This window comes from Mytilus galloprovincialis, chromosome 3, assembly GCF_965363235.1.
Source record: "Mytilus galloprovincialis chromosome 3, xbMytGall1.hap1.1, whole genome shotgun sequence".
In the NCBI taxonomy this organism is placed as follows: Eukaryota; Metazoa; Mollusca; class Bivalvia; order Mytilida; family Mytilidae; genus Mytilus; species Mytilus galloprovincialis.
In genome coordinates this window covers 7032822-7049469 of record NC_134840.1, presented here as the reverse complement: position 1 = coordinate 7049469, position 16648 = coordinate 7032822, and the positions used below count along the sequence as shown (strand labels likewise).

Here is a 16648-nt window from a genome sequence, read left to right as displayed (position 1 = left end):
ATAATACTAGTACTAAAATGAGAAGTTAACTAATTATCTTGAATGTAGTTTTGCCCTGTAAAATTCCGGAGAAATCAACAGAGACCTTTATATATGAATAAAAAAGGCAACAGTCATAAATCGATTAGACGGGGGAAAAAATCCGGGTAACAACTAAATGCTGAGGGAAACACATCAACTATAACAACATAAGTGATAACGGATCAATAAATACAAAAAACAGTGAAGTGAAACTAAAACAAACGCAAACATACAAAGAATTGGACATCGTGTAGTCCAATTTCAGCATTCATATGCGGTCCTTCGAATGACATGGTTTATATGTCCAATTTCTAATGGCAGTTTCAGCAATATCATCTCAAGAAATGACTTGTGTGTTGATAATTTAATCACATATTGCAATCATTATAACTAAATTTGCTGTGCCATTTCACATTGAATTTAACACTGTGCGTGTGTGATCATTGTAATTGAAAAAAAACTTTCCTTTTCAATACTATTTGACCTTATTTCTTCTAACAATAGGATTATTTAGTAAAATTGTATTTCACCCTAACTGATTTCAATGATAACTTTTAATATCTAAATCGTGTGTCAGCATATAAAAACTATAATATATATTGTTTAGATATATAATAGTATGAGCTTTGTGTTTCAGTCAACACATTTACATCCCATTGAAATGACGAATACAAAACCACACAATAATCCATGTAGAGCTTCAAATTAACTGAAACCTACCAACACGAAAAAAAAAAAAAAAAACTGAAAGTCATTCTATGGTTAAATTAGTTTTCGAAGTACCCATTGATATTGTTTGCCCTAAATTACCGGAGAATATAGGCTTTTCCCCTGGAGAAGAATCCCAATTTGAAAAAAAATGTCTTAAAATTATTCCCAAAAAGACAACTTTTTCCCAAACAGTGCAGTCTCAGCAGTAATAGTGTATGAATACAAACAGAAAAACACTCATTTAAACAATTTCCATGCCCAAAATGACTATATGTGCAGATTTGAGGGTCTATTTATGTATCATCACTGACAATAAGGTGTCGTATTTTAAATGAGGGTATACCTTTTGAAAGGGGTCTGCAAATTGAAGTTCAAGTAGTTCAAGTCAAATTCATGGTTTATTATATTTCCCAATTTGATAAAAATGACTCATATTTTCCCAATAAAAAAGGGTACAGGTAGTTTTGAAAAAAGCCAACAATATCACAGAGTACCTGATGCAATGCAACGCTTATGTTTTTAAAAATAACTCTTTCAAGGTTTCGGTTGAAAATATACGTTTTTTTATTTATGCTAAATCTTTTGTTTGCTGCTTTTTTTAGTAACATGTAGTAGAGGTCGTTTACAATTTTTGCATTCCATAATGCAACAAGTCGGTCGGAAGCAGTTTCTCCGTTTCACACTATAATATTTTCTAAAAATAAAACTTAAAATGAATACAAACAAAGGTAACAGTAGTGTCCAGGTGTTCAAAAATCATAAATCTATTGAAAGAGAAAACGGGTTATAAACAAAAACCGCAGGAAACAGATTAACCATAAGATGAAAATAAAAGAACAACAGGAACACTGAATATAAATAAACTCATCATAGTAATCAGTATTTAATTTTGTATTTGCGCCAGACGCGCGTTTCTTCCTCAAAAGACTCATCAATGACGCTCGAATAAAAAGTTAAGCGGGCCAAATAAAGTACAAAGTTGAAATGCATTGAGGAGCAAACATTCCTAAATGTTTTGCCAAATACAGCTAAGGTAAATTATTCCTTATGTAGAAAAGCCTAAGTATTTCAAAAATGTAAAGTTTAATAAACAGTTAATTTATAGTTATGACCATATCAATGATAATTCATGTCAGCAAAGAAGTGCTGACCACTGGGCAGTTGATACTCTTGGATAATAAAACCTCCACCCGCAATGGTATCTACCCAGTGGATATAAATAAACTCATCTTAGGTACCAAGATTGAAATGTTGGATTTTCGCCAGGCGCGCGTTTCGTCTACAAAAGACTCATCAGTGACGCTCGAATAATAAAAAGTTAAAAAGGTCAAATAAAGTACGAACTTGAAGAGCATTGAGGACCAAAACTTCCTAAAAGTTTTTCCAAATAAGTGCAACAAAACAAACGCAAACATACATTGAAAAGAACTGTATGATAACAACTACTATATTCCTGCCTTCGTACAAGACATTTTAAGAAAAAAATTAAAACAAATGGTGGGTTGAACCTGGTTTTATTGCTAGCCAAACCTCCAACTTCTATGACAATGTTAATAAGTATCACTAAAATAACAACACTACGTGACAGAAATACAGCACAAACACACACATAAACAATAAATACATAATCGTTTTTAAGGACAAATTCTACTAATAGAGCTTTCTTGCAGTACTATAAAGATATATACGCTTGTCGAATTATATATTGCACCCGTTTGGCGGATCTTTTATTGAATTTTAAATTTCTTTTTTTTTTTTAAAGATATTTGAATCTTATTATATTTATTGCTTAAATGTCCCTCTATTAAGGGCCATTGTACTGAATACTTGTAAATACAAATGCTCAATTTGCATTTTCGAGCGACATTAGATTTGTGGAACGAAGGAGATTTTATGCTATCTTCGTTGTGTTCAGATACTAAATGCGTAATAGGTTAAATATCTGCTTGAATATTTATGGATAAATTTGATGCCAAAAATGAATGTCGATTTACCGAATCAAACACCTGATTCTCAGTGTTATCAAGGGAATGTAATACATGCTCGATTTACGTTATCTTAGTTCTTATCTTTAGACCGTCGATGCAAAGATTTGATTGGCTAATATGATTGGAATGTTATAAAAAATTTATTATATCTTATTTTTTTCTCCTTTGTTTTTGAAAATATCATGAACATGTTAACAAAAATATACATATTTCAAAGACATATTTCTTGTAAGTCTTTAAATCTAATTTTGAATGTAGAATTTTATTTGTTCTGGTATAAATATAAAGTGAATTACACTCCTTACAAAATCATTAAACGCATTGAAAAGCTTTATATTATTAGCTAAATTGATGTACTCGTAAAGTCTATATATGTTATACATTTTAAATATGAAACGGCTATTGTATGCAATATAAATAGACTCTGAAAGGTTGTTTATGATTGTAAAAGAGTTCTTAACATCGATTCTCCTCCTACGAAAGACTTTTTTTAGTATAAGCATATTATCTTTAGCTATCTTTTCCATGACTATACCGCATCTGTATTTGATAATTAATTCTAAAATTCTACATATCTATGAAAATTAATTCTTTTTATATGGTCATTAAAGAAAATAAACCACTTATCTGTTTAATTTGTAGCCTGGAATGACTGTATAATTACCACCTTAACACTGATTTATTCCTTATTGTCAGAATAATGAAAGAAATATGATAACTAATAGGATCACATTGCATGCTACTCTCATATCAGTATCATGTCTGTATTATCTTGAATAATGGATTCCATAATTTTCTTATATTTCCAAGTACTAAAATTGTATTTAATAGTACTGGCGATGAATTAATTCAATTTGGGAAAATGACATTCTCATAGACAAGACTTTAATGTGATAACGTCGGTAGATCTAACAGATTTGTAAGTCCATCGTGATTTGAGTTGTCAACTCCACTACTTTCTTGGCGTTATAATGGAATAACATGATACGATCTGGTCCAAAAGGCACACTTCAATTGTTCTATTCACACTCAACCTATTATAGTATAAGTTAGAACGGTAAATCAAAAGGTAACATATATAATACGTTATTGAGTTCGAAGTGCTTTTATAGATCCATCTAAAATATGTTGATCATTTAGCTTTGTTAGCAAGAAGTTGTTAAATATGATAAAAAAGGAAAGTTATTTAACATCAGGTTTGGCTAGAGTGGCTGGAATTCAAGGTATTGATCTGTTTGTGGTTTTGTTTTTCGTGTTTTGATTATAATAGAGGGCATCAAAATCTTATGACATCAAAATCTTATGACATCAAATATATATGTAGATCTCAGAACCGCGATGGTACTCCGAACCGCGATGGTCTACGCTGAAATGCGATGGTAACATTGTGACGTTAACTTGTTGATATTTACGCTGAAGTGCAATGGTGGTTACGCTGTAGTGCGATGGCCAACGTAAGACTTAAAAGCAAACTGCACATGGGCTGTTGTAATAAAATAACACCATTAAAATTTGGATGCTAGCCTCTTATTTGGAAGATGTTTTAACTTCTGTTTAGATCAAACCAAAGACTTTAATTTTTGTTTTAATCTAATTTTCCAAGTCTCCAATTATTCTTTTAGCACGCAAGAGTATGACGGCGTGCACAAAGTTGACGGCAACTGTAAAATGCGCGTTTTAAGAAGTTTTATACAACCGTGTTTAAAATATTTCTAAATAAGAATAAGAATAAGAAATTTTTTATGATAAAATGATGAATGCATGCCATTAAAATCCACATTACTAGTAAGGTTAATTAAAATTTAATCTAAAAAGCATGAAACGGACATATAGAAAACGGCAAAAAATACGGTGTAACTTGTAACATTAAATAAGCATAAATAAGAGTTTTTGACCTAAAACTTATACAAATTCAACATATTTCCCTGCATTTTCGTATAATAGAACTGTTCGGATTCGGACTCGGACATCACACTAAATTCATCGCAAAAAAATCATAAAAGATCATGGTAGATAAGTCTGGAATGATCTTCGTTATGTGTAAGAAGTAGTAATTTGGAAGGACTAATAATCGAAATGGAAGAATCGGCAAGACAAATATGTAATTGCAATCTTTTTATTTTCAAAATAACTTGGTATTCCAAATGTGCATAACCAGAGGTTTAAAATTATCTGCAAAATATGAATGATTCGATAGTCCAGACTGAACACCTGATTTTTTTTTAATTTCCAGCTATTATGTTACAATCTAAAGAAATGACGTTTTAACGCTATTTTCTGAAAGGGGTCCACGACATAGTCGCTAATCATTTCCATTTCTCTGCTCTGAGCACATATTTATCTATATTTCCAGAATGTGCATTTGCTGCACATTTTTGTTCGAAAGAAAAAAGAAATATGTTGAACGTAAATATTTAAAGTTATGTGATAAACTAAGTGTCCAGTGTTTTTGTTTCGCGCTTGTTTTCTGGGGGAAAATGCCGACGTCGTAAATGATTTTAGTACTTTGAAGACGTTACGTTTGTGGACTCAGCTTTGTGCAGGCCGTCTATGGATTAAGGTGTTAAAGGAGAAATAAAAACAAGATTCAGCGTTTAGGTCTTTATAATAGTACTAAGAAGTGTCCATCTCAATTACTTAAATATTATGGTAAAACTTAGTAATTGTTCACATTCTTCTTCAATTTATATATATATATGTTGTACCTTGAATGTCGGAACAGTATCCACAAAGTAAAAGTACCGACAAGTAAATTTATGCTTTACTAATAGCGAAGCTTGTCAATTATTTCACGAAAAACAAAGATGAGGATGATAAATTGGGAAGTACACGTAGGGTTTAGTCAGGTTAATTTCTGTCTGACATGTTTTAGACTGAAACTCTAAAAAAAAAAAACAAGAACGACGGTGTTCTTTCAAAACAAAACAAAAATATCTCGGGAATGAAATAACATTATATGAACTTGATATAGCAAAATCATTGAAACATTGCTAATACTATCATATTTGTTTTTAATTTTTAAATTGCCCATATAAAATCATGTGACGCTTACCGTAAGATAAATTAAGATTAATATTTAGATTAGTATACTGTATTTATCGTACAAAAAGTCTGCGGCATAATTCAGAATACTGGTTAGCCCATTTGGTGACCAAGTTCATCTTTCAGCCGCTTTGCTGCCTAAAATATTTTAACATATTTTTTTAACCTCAACATGTAATGCTTAAAACTGTTCGGGACGTGAATTGTTTGTTTCTTTCTTATTTCCTTACTTTTCTTTGTTAGCATGAAACCTTCATCTACAAAACCCTATTCTCCTGCCTGCAAATCCATGTTGTATTTTGAAAACGTCATATTATTCAAACGTCATACACAAAACCATCGTCTTCAGCGAAAGGACCATCGTACTTCGGCGTGGACCATCGAACTTCAGCGTCCTCATCGCACCTCCGAGTCCTACATATATATTAAATTTGAACGTTTGCACTTTAGACTTGTATATATATGACCATTTAGTCAGTGACTTCAAGATAAGTGACCTAACTTTTGAACTCACAAAGTAAATGCATGATTATTAAAAAAAAATTGTCTAAATAAGTGTATAATTAAATATAAAGGCATCATCTAAAGACAAAACGAGAGAAATTATATTTAAAAATCAATATATAAATAAACTGCTGTGTATAACCGAAGATACTTTCGATACTGAAAGTACAAAAATTATATTACTATTCCAGTGCAATTGATTGTTCAGAGCTTTCTGTTGTTTCAGACATAAAAAAAACTTATTACATTTTTTTGGAAAATTGTATGGTCTTACATTATAAGCGTTTATTGTTTGTTAATTTGCAAGTCTGAATGGACCATATTCTATCTCTATCGTACAGGGTTTATATATCTGATGCTTGAATAGTGAAACAGAATATATTTCAATCATATTAGATATGTTCAACAAACACCATAAACCAAATAAATTTTATAATATGTAATGTCAGTGTAGAAAACAAACATAGCCACTTATTATTTTTCTAATTTAAAAAAAAAAAAATTGGGTTTTTTTTTTAAATGGCATAACATGATCAGTTCAGTATATCATACGAGAAATAAAGATACGGAGAACACAGACTATGTTACTGATAAAGATTTACAATAAGTTAGATATATGAGTAAGAATAAAACAGATTAAATGATGAGGCCGATTTTAGAATAATATAATTATTGCGAACATTGTACTTTTAATCATTAAAGCATTAATTGAAAAATTCAAATCTCCTTTTCTGGTGACGAAGACCAGGGACCTTCTTCTCTTGTACTGAATGAAGTGAAATAGATAATTGATTGATGATGGAGATTTCAAAGCAGTCAATGTTACAGCAAAAGCTACAGACATTTACGCAGATAATGCTGCAACCAGAGAAGCAGCTTACATTAATGATGCCCCTGCAGATAACATCAATTATGCTCCTGCAAAACTATAAACTACAAGATGATAAGAAAAGAAAACCCATAAAAAGAAAAGAAAAAGTGAATTTTAATGTAGTTGTTTCGCAGTATTTGTAAAAGATAAAGAAAAGATTTTTACTAAACAGGTTTAAAAAATTGTTTTAAAACCTCGGTTGATAAAGATTTATATAAAATTGGTTAAAATGTGCTGGTTCGATGATTTACTTTTGCATATACGTCAAAACTAGTCTTACATATTCCACATATTCATCCAAAAGGAAAATCAACCTGGACTATTTATGAAATTTGATATAACAATTAGAACAAACAGAAAAACAATGAAATATCTTAACACATAGTGTATACGCATTAAACCGAATACGTTTCCGTTGATCCTTTGCAGTATGAGTTTTGCATTGTGCATCGTGTATTTGTGTTCAGTGATTCATGTTCATGAAAGATTGAATGTCAGTTTTAAAAATAGAAAATACTTTCTTTGGCTGTATATTATCAAAAATGTATTTTCTTCAGTCCATATGTACTGGTACCTTCGATGTTCCTCCCACATAATACTCCTACCCGTCGTTTGTCTGCTTTTTCTATTTTCATCATATCATGTGCTGCTCAAATTTCTTTTTATCGCAGATTGATTAAAGAAATGAGAACATAAGAATCTTTTACAATTGATTTTTCAATATCAAAATTCAAAATTCTACTGCGAACCGCACAGCTGAAATGTTTAGGATCTTGTGATTTGCCTATTTGAGAAAATAAACTAGAGGCTCTAAAGAGCCTGTGTCGCTCACCTTGGTCTATGTGAATATTAAACAAAGGAAGCAGATTGAAAATTGACTACAAAGGTCAATTACTCCTACAGGGGTCAATTGACCATTTCGTTCATGTTGACTTATTTGTAGATCTTACTTTGCTGAACATTATTGCTGTTTACAGTTTACCTATATCTATAATAATATTCAATATAATAACCAAAAACAGCAAAATTTCCTTAAAATTACCAATTCAGGGGCCGCAACCCAAAAACAGGTTGTCCAATTCATCTGAAAATTTCAGGGCAGATAGATCTTGACCTGATTAACAATTTTACTTCATGTCAGATTTTCTCTAAATTATTTGGTTTTTGAGTTATAAGCCAAAAACTGCATTTTACCCCTATGTTCTATTTTTAGCCGTGGCGGCCATCTTGGTTTGATGGCCAGGTCACCAGACACATTTTTTAAACAAGAAACCCCAAAGATGATTGTGGCCAAGTTTGGATCAATTTGGCACAGCAGTTTCAGAGAAGAAGATTTTAGTAAAAGATATATAAAATTTACGAAAAATGGTTAAAAATTAACTTTAAAGGGCAATAACTCCTAAAGAGGTCAACTGACCATTTTGGTCATGTTGACTTATTTGTAAATCTGACCTTGCTGAACATTATTGCTGTTTACAGTTTACCTATATCTATAATAATATTCAATATAATAACCAAAAACAGCAAAATTTCCTTAAAATTACCAATTCAGGGGCCGCAACCCAAAAACAGGTTGTCCAATTCATCTGAAAATTTCAGGGCAGATAGATCTTCACCTGATTAACAATTTTACCCACGTCAGATTTGCTCTAAATGCTTTGGTTTTTGAGTTATAAGCCAAAAACTGCATTTTACCCCTATGTTCTATTTATAGCCATGGCGGTCATCTTGGTTAGTTGGCGGGGTCACCGGACACAATTTTTAAACTAGATACCCCAATGATGATTGTGGCCAAGTTTCAAATAATTTGGCCCAGCAGTTTCAGAGGAGAAGATTTTTCTAAAAGATTACTAAGATTTACGAAAAATGGTTAAAAATTGACTATAAAGGGCAATAACTCCTAAAGTGGTCAACTGATCATTTTGGTCATGTTGACTTATTTGTAGATCTTACTTTGCTGAACATTATTGCTTTTTACAGTTTATCTCTATCTAAAATAATATTCAAGATAATAACCAAAAACAACAAAATTTCCTTAAAATTACCAATTCAGGGGCAGCAACCTAACAACGGAATGTCAGATTCATCTGAAAATTTCAGGGCAGATAGATCTTAACCTGATTAACAATATAACCCCATGTCAGATTTGCCCTAAATGCTTTGGTTTTTGAGTTATAAGCCAAAAACTGCATTTTACCACTATGTTCTATTTATAGCCATGGCGGCCATCTTGGTTAGTTGGCGGGGTCACCGGACACAATTTTTAAACTAGATACCCCAATGATGATTGTGGCCAAGTTTGGTTTAATTTGGCCTAGTAGTTTCAGAGGAGAAGATTTTTGTAAAAGTTAACGCCGGACGCAGGACGACGACGGACGACGACGACGACGGACGCCGGACGCCAAGTGATGAGAAAAGCTCACTTGGCCCTTCGGGCCAGGTGAGCTAAAAACGAGGATAAAAGAAAAAGCTTGTTTTCAACCCATCACAAAAAGAAATAAACGTCAAACAATTTGATGTATCACCAATATATTGAGAATGGTAAAATTAATTAGTTTACAAATTATGTTGAGATCACCCCCTACAGGTGACCAGTAAAATTTGTCATACGAGTCCGACAGTTACTGTAAATCTCTATTTGTAAATTGTAAATATTTTTTCTTCCAGCATTTTTGTTGGCACGCCCTCCTTCCGCTTCTATTGGAGTTATCAGAGTTATCAATACCAAATTTGAACCATCGATAGACCTCATCATGAATTGAACTTTTGTAGGATTTTATCATCGCCTTTAGAAGTTATCTCCATTTTATTGATTTTTTTCAACATGTTTGCTGCTTACATACTGCGTATAAAATGTTTCTCTCGATGAACTCTACATTTTATACATTAAGCTCAAAAATGTCTGACCGTCTGTTCAAAAGTTACATCAACATAATTCTTAAAAGTATAGTAACATGTGTATATCATTTAAAAGGTAACATATAGCAACCTATTATAAACTGCAAAAATAATCAGTAGTTTAAGACCTTTAATTTGAGGTCAAAGTCAGGTCATGGTGAAATTTGACCTTGACCTTTAAAGTGAAGGCCGTACATTGATCTATAATGGTTTACTTTAATAAATTGTTATTTGGATGGAGAGTTGTCTCATTGGCACTCACACCACATCTTCCTATAACGTTATATGACCTTGACATTTTGATATTTGAAAGGTCAAGTGGTGCTGAGTGGAATGGTGGTAATCTCATGTCTCTACGACTTTCGGTTCTCAAGTTTGGTATTGCATCATATATTTGATGATTCATTGTGACCTTGATGAACCTTTGAATTTTCCAAATTTTTACTACAATGTTGTCCTTCAACTGCAGATCATTTATCATTTGAGATATCTATTGTCGTTTTAGAGATAATACAGTTTCAAATTTTGCGAGCGGAGGCATGTATTTCTCAATCAACAGCAGCTTCCCACCTGAAAATTTCAGAAATTTAAGAGTTTAACATGGTTACATGTCTGACAAATTACCAAAAAAAAATTTCAATGAAAACTTTGCCAAATGCGGTCATTATGTATATCAAATTAAACGTCTAAATGAGCTCTACTCAAAAATGAAAATTTCAAACCCCTTTTTCCATCCCTGTGGGCAAGGTGGGGTCATTTAGTGCAAAAAAAAAATCAAACTTTTCAGATGGTTAGGTTGTCGCATATCAAATGAAAGTCCATAAAAGGTACATTTCTAATATCAAATTGACGTCCCCAAAAAATGGGGATGGTTTGTGTCATTCAGTGCAAAACACAAATTTTCTTTTAAGATAAGGTTGTTGTATATCAAATGAAAGGTACAAAACGTATACATTTCAAATATCAAATTCCTGTCCTCCAAAAAATAGTTGAATGGGGTTATTAGGTGCAAAAATTAAACTTTCTAGAACATGGCGTTGTTGCATATCAAATGAAAGATCATCAAGTCTCCATTACAAATATCGTACTTACGATCTCATAAAAGTAAGGTGGATGGGGTCATTAAGTGTGAAAAGTGGAAAGATTCAGAATGTATGCTTGTCGTATATCAAACGAAAGGTCGTAACAAGTACATTACGAAAACATCACGTTTATAGGAAAGACCTTTTTAATTGTTTTCTTAAATTTTGTGGATTTATAAAAAATAATGTGTCAAAGAGAAGAAAATGATAAGGCTTTTGGTTCCTTGAATTCGAAAATCATTAATCTATCCAATAATAACCTTTAGGTGTTGATATAACTTAATCAGGTACTAGTTTTTATATTTTTGATGACATAACAGCTCTTTTCATACCCCTCCTTTGAATTTTCATCATACTTCATGTACATGCCAACAGTCTCATTGAAAATACTTTGTAACGACGGTGAGATTCGAAGCTAACACCGGCAGATCAGGGATATAAAAATAAATAAAGATAATACAAAATATTCAAACCGACCAAAAGACAAACATCAGTATACAAAACATAGAAAACTAAAGACAGAACAACACGAACCCAAAAAACGAATGCCCTAAAAAAAACGGGAGTAGGCAGATTTTGCTCTTCATGAGGCATATTTACAAAGACTATGTATCTATTTATTACATTGAAATTAATTGTATAAATTTCAAGATTTCATATTCGTTACATAAGTACGTTGTGTTTGTGATGTCCTGTGCTGCTGTGCTGTCTGTCGTTGATGAAAGATATTCGTTGTTTTGCGGTCTGCATGTTGTATCGACTATTGTATTATTTGTTTGTGGTTGTTTATGCTGTAATTTTTTCACGTAGTGTTGTCATTTCAGCGATTTTTTTATAGTTGCCATATACATGGGAGGTTAAGCTGGCAATAAAACCAGGTTCGATCCACCATTTGTTTTGTTATTACGTCCTGTACCAAGTCATGATCATGGAAGTTGTTATTACATAGTTAGTTTTCTACGTATGTTGACGTTTGATTTTGTTGCTCTTTAATGTTCCTGTTGTTCCATTATTTACCTTTTGTAGTTATGTTTTCAAATTCGATGAAAAAATAGTTTACCGTAATTGAATGCTAAAGAGAAATTTTAGCGGTTTGTGATTAAAATATCGGCAATACCGTATCTTGAAAACTACATTACATTGAAAACACGTTCAATATCATGCTTTTATTTTCATTATGCAACTTGGCAATAATTGTACTGGAGAAAAAAGTCTAATACGTGCAAGCAACAATTAATATATAAGTTATCAATAGAGTTATTGTAGTGTATAAAATTCTTATCATGGAGGCAACCCCATCAGATACCGGTAAATAAGATTGCTTCCGTCATAACAATATGTTGTGGATGAACAATATGTACTTGATACAAAAGTTCCTTCTTAAAACTCCGTAAGTAGAGTACTTAAAACATTCATACAAATAAAAACAAAAAATGAGGATTTGTGAAGACATACACGACAATAAATTAAGATTATGCAAATAAGTTTGTTATCAAAATTCATCAGGGTAATGGGATAGTGAACCTTTAAATCATACATATGCACATTCATTCATTCATATTGTTAATTCATTGTTCATAAAAGAGATTTAATGAACATACAATCAATGATTATAAATAAATGTCATAACAAAACAAATGATCAGTATTTTAACAAATAGAGTAAAGTAAATACATAAAAGATAAATGACTGTTTAAACATGTAATATTAAAAGTTTTGATGCTTTATCATACATCATTTGCAGTTCTCATGTCACTGTCTCAGAGATTGACGATATTATGTGCACACTTGGCATCATATACGTGATACAATTTAAGAAACTAAACAGATTCATCCATGTTTAAACAAAAAACGACTTTCATTTCTTACAACATTTAGTAAAGAAAAAGGCCGTACGGTGACCTATAGTTGTTAATGTCTGTGCCATTTTGGTCTCTTGTGGACAGTTGTCTCATTGGCAATCATACCACATCTTCTTTTTTATATTGACTGTTGTCACAGTGTTTTATTATGTCAAGATGACGTGAAAATTTCTGATCTTGTTGGCATGGATGTACGGTCATACAGACCGACAGGGATGAAACAGTATTAATCCCACCTTTCTGAATGAAGGTATAACATGGGTGGTGGAGAAGCAGACAACAATATTATATAATTAAGAACTTTTAGGTCAAGTGCTGCAAATAGTCAGTGTTAAAAATTGCTTTCATTTAGTCAAGCTGGTTAGAAAGTATAAGTTTTTAAACCACCCTTATAATGAAAAACTAGTTACACGTTGTTGATGCTCAAATTATGCTTTAACTATACGTCAGACCCCTACCTTATCGGAATAATTATTACACTTAAGGTAGGTCAGGTGAATGTCAAAAATTACGACCCCATTTTTCTCTTAAAGTAGCACTTCAAGTTATATTTTTATTACATATTTGAATTGACTAAATGAAAACTAGCTTTTATGCAAATTAAGTTAAAATCACAGTGAGATCAAAAGTATATCATATGCCCCTAACCATACTTTAATGTAACATTGTTTGTTTTGATGTTATGGAATGTTTGCCAGTGCTTATTTGAATAACATCTCGTGACTTCAACGTCCACGAAGTTTCCAAACGTCTCTACCAAGTCACGAATATGAGAGTTTAGCTTTTGATTTTGCCATTTGCTTAGGGACTTTCCGTTTAGAATTTTCATCGGAGTTCGGTATTTTTATTGTTTATTTTTTTCCAGACCTTTTGCAAAACAACATTCGTGCGTAGATTGTTTGCTATTTTATTTGGTTAACCATTTATAACATCAATGACCTATCAGTAACATGATTGTTGGTGGCAATTTGTTGTCTTTTCTACTATTTATATACCCCCGTAAACAAAGATTTGCCTGATCTTTGATTTGTAATATCTTGTATAAATAGATAAAAGCAACAGTAGTATACCGCTGTGCAATAGTCATCAATCGATTTAGATAAACTAAAACCGGGTAACAAACTTCCACAGAGGGAAACTCATCGACTATAAGAGAAAAACAAAGAAACAACACTGAAGTGCATAGGCTTTACTGCATCAAAGTGTTAATGCTCTTTGACGTATTAAGTCTTATCAGTCTTAATCTGTTGGTATCAATACCATTCGTTTACTATCCCAAGTCAGTTGTTATATTTATATCTAGACCCTACCACTGTTTTGAGTATGGAACGATATTTATCCAATCGAGACATATAAAACAGCGGGTGTCTAAATGTTGGTTATAATATCGTTTGTCTCTTCATTTATTCTGTAAATAACAAAGAGATGAATATGATCAATATAACGATATATATAGAGAACAAATATGAATAAAAAAATAGATTATATTCAAAGTTTTAGAAATTGAAATCGTTCCTGACAGTATCATCAGCTCAGTGGTAAATGCTGATTTAATTTATAACAAATCTTCAATTTATCTTCAAATTCTCCGTTTATGAACTTATAGACTTTCGTAAAACTATGGTTTCAACTTCCCCAGGCAAACTCTGATTTTTTTTCTTTTTGATCATACAGCTTTTTAACTTTTATACATCTATGACTTACAAATATTTTAATACTGTACAGTGCTGCGGACGCTTTGTTTATATTTGTTAATTTCAAAATTTGAACCAAATCAATATATTTTGTAAGTTATCAAATACAATACCTGTTATCGTTAGGATTTTGTTAATATCAAAATATTAATGACCAAGTCTGAAAAGACTGCTATGTATATACCAAACATAAAATGATGGTTTAAGTTGAGAACAATACGACAAACGACAGTATTACATTTATACCCGTATTCCTAATTAATTTTATTTATATTAGTAAAATTTGACTCTGGTCAGTGTTAATGTTCTTTCTAATACTTTGTGTGCGATATCGAAATTAGTCTGTTGTGATCTTGTTTAAGAAAGCTGGCTTGTAATTTTGGATTTTTTGTCAGATTTTCGGAATCCTCTGGTTTAATCCATTTAAATGCCTTGAAAAACAATTGTCCGGTGACCCCCATTTTTCTTTTTGTAAATCTTTTACATGTATAATAATAAGATGTCTGTAAAAATCTTATAAAATTTTAATTACTTTTTAACAGTTTTTGAAAATGTTATCTTTTCAATGATACAGCTATGAAAAGTCAAGAGATAATTTTGTCCGCCAAAATTTCAATGGCTAATATCTCGAAAACAAGCACGGTGACCTATATATATTTTATAGTATATTTTATAGCTAGCTAAACTTGTCAATGTGATACAAGAAGTATTCTCATTTCTGGGTGGAATCAGTCACGAAGATATGAGACGACAACGACTGATGTACAAAGAAAAATATATAATCCTTCTACCATTCCCATTTTCTTATAAAATAGTTGTGATAAAACAGGAAGAATTTTATCATCTCATACAATGTATTTTTCAAATGCAGCATCATTTTGAAATTCAAAGGTGTTTAATAGTTTCGAATGATATCGTAATTGTGGCTATTTTCCGTCAACCAATTGATACCTTTTTTGTATGGCAATGTGAATCGACGCATCATCCTGTCTTTTTCTGGTGTGATTGCCTAGACCTGAGTTGTTTGCTGATAATAGTTAACACTTTTATGTAAATATGTATATATTGTTTTTCAAGCTCGTAGTAGAATCAAATTTTATCAATAGCAAAGAAAGTTTGGGCTTATTGTTGTTATTCTGTCAGCCAGATAAGTAAATTACTATGGTTCAGATGGATATTTAGATCAATTATTTACTACATAATATAAGTACGTATCTTATCTTTATTGCTTTACATTAAATTGAAATGATCATGTGTATAGGGGGATCTTTGGTTTCTGATTTGAGACAAATTGCAGTCATTATTTTTCTATGTTTTCGAAATTGGAGGAATATAAGCGAAATAATTAGCATTGTTAAGAAAGCAATCAATTCCTCCGTCGTTTGCACGTTATTTTTACCTGTAATTGGGCTCTTTTTATATGTTCATGTAATTTCGTCTATCCATTTGAGAAAATATTCTGGAAATTGAAGGTTTGTTATTATTTCAGAATCCGATCTGACAATGGTGAGGGTATTCATGCTTTAATTCTAGATCTGACAATGGTGAGGGTATTCATGCTTTAATTCTTGAATGACTTTGAAAACTGATAAGATCATGACAAGAATATAAATATAAAATGAGCATCCTTTTATAGTAACAATGATTTAAGAATAAAATAATGTCTTATGCTTAAAAAAGATAACACTTGTAAATTCTATGTACATATAAATATACTATTTCAACCCTGTAATAGCATAAATATTTACATAGCAAACCATCATTGATATCTTATCTGTGAGCCAGAGCTTATCAAATCTCAGTATTTAGATTCATTATTTACTACATGATATACTTTGTATCTTAGTTTTCATTGGTTTACCCCTTAAACCTATTCAAATAGTACTGATAATAGGGTATAGTGTGATCTTTGGTTCCGATTTAAGACAAATTGAAATTATCTTTTTATTTTATTTCCGACCTTTGGGGACTATAG

At 31.5% G+C, this 16648-nt stretch overlaps 1 protein-coding gene across 3 annotated transcripts in view; it reads right to left on the bottom strand.

Moving 5' to 3' along the window:
• Positions 1-16648, bottom strand: part of LOC143067067 (retinal guanylyl cyclase 2-like) — a 67802-nt gene that overhangs the window by 35357 nt on the left and 15797 nt on the right. The gene's annotated exons all lie outside the window — the stretch shown is intronic.